Source organism: Leptonychotes weddellii, chromosome 14, assembly GCF_054177405.1.
Source record: "Leptonychotes weddellii isolate Sample4059 chromosome 14, ASM5417740v2, whole genome shotgun sequence".
Taxonomy (NCBI): Eukaryota; Metazoa; Chordata; class Mammalia; order Carnivora; family Phocidae; genus Leptonychotes; species Leptonychotes weddellii.
Genome location: NC_138382.1, coordinates 4439075 through 4440713, shown reverse-complemented (window position 1 = coordinate 4440713; position 1639 = coordinate 4439075).

Here is a 1639-nt window from a genome sequence, read left to right as displayed (position 1 = left end):
CTGGTTTAAGATTCTACTTCTGGAAGAGCAGAAGCTATAATAGTTAAGTCTCTGGTGACATAGGGCTTAGCGTAAGCAACTCCATTTGGGGCCTGTTGTCTTGTTTTAATAACTTTAACTACATATCCATTGCATAGCAATTCCTATATCCCCCTTCTTTCCAATCCCTGGCAACCACCAACCACCATTCTACTCTCTAATTATATGAGTTAGACTATTTTTTTTATTATGTTATGTTAATCACCATACATTTTATCATTAGTTTTTGATGTAGTGTTCCATGATTCATCGTTTGCGTATAACACCCAGTGCTCCATTCAGTACTTGCCCTCTTTAATACCCATCACCAGGCCAACCCATCCCCCTACCCACATCCCTCCCTATTTTAGATATCTCATATAAATGGAATCTAGGTTCAAATGTACAGAAAGATTATCAGTGTTTCCATATCTCCTACACCTGGTTTCCCGCTAGTAATATCTTACATCAGCATGGAGGTTTGTCAAACTAATGAGACAATCTTGATATTTTATATTATATTCAGATTTACTTGATCGTTACTTCATTTTTTTTTCTGTTTCAGGTTCCCATCCAAGATATGGCATTATATCTAGTTGTCGTGTCACCTGTTGAAGGTGACAGTTTCTCAGACCTTTCTTTTCTTTGAAGACCTTGACAGTTTTGGGGAGGGCTGGTTAGGGTTTTGTAGGATGTCCTTCAACTGGGATTAGTCTGATCGCTACCTCATGATTAGTCTATAGTTGAGGGGGTTTGGGGAGGAAGGCCACAGGGGAAAGTGCCCTTCTCACTGCATCATTTCAGTACTACATACTATTAACACAACTCACCATCATTCATATTCACCTTGTCAATGTTGCTGAGATACTCTTTTTCACATTTCTCAACTGTAAGAGTACTCTTTTCCCTCCCCTCTATATTGTACTCTTTGGAAGGAAATCACATGCAACACACAATTCAGGAGCGGGATTATCTATGTACATTATTTATAGTCTTTCTGAACAGAGATCATTCATTCATTCATTCATCCATTCAATCATTTATTTGTGTTAGTATGGGCTCATGGGTATTTATTTTATATTTTGAGTTATAATCCAATACTGCATTATTTATTTTATTGCCCAAATTGTTCTAGCTTTGGCCATCAGAAGCTCTTTCAGTTGGTCCTGTGACCCTTTGTTATACTCCCCATTATTGTGAGATGTTTTGTTTTGTTTGGAGTACTTCCTTACTTTCTGTTGGTACAAGATGCTCCAGGGTTATCTTTTATATTGCTTGCCCTAGCCTTAGCTGTTTCTCCAAGTTGTCCTGTTCCTTTCAGTGGAGAATGGTATTCTATATAAAGGTCTGGGGGTGCCTGGGTGGTTCAGTTGGTCAAGTGTCTGACTTCAGCTCAGGTCATGATCTCAGGGTCCTGGGATTGAGCCCCACGTCAGGCTCCCTGCTCAGCAGGGAGTCTGCCTCTCCCTTTGCCACTCTTCCCAGCTTGTGCTTTCTCTCTCTCAAATAAATAAAAATTAAAAAAAAAATCAAGATCTGGATGTTAGATCGACTCGCTTCTGCAGTGTCATTTTTCCTCTCAGTTGATTGAGTGAGGAAATATGCTTATATACTCATTGGT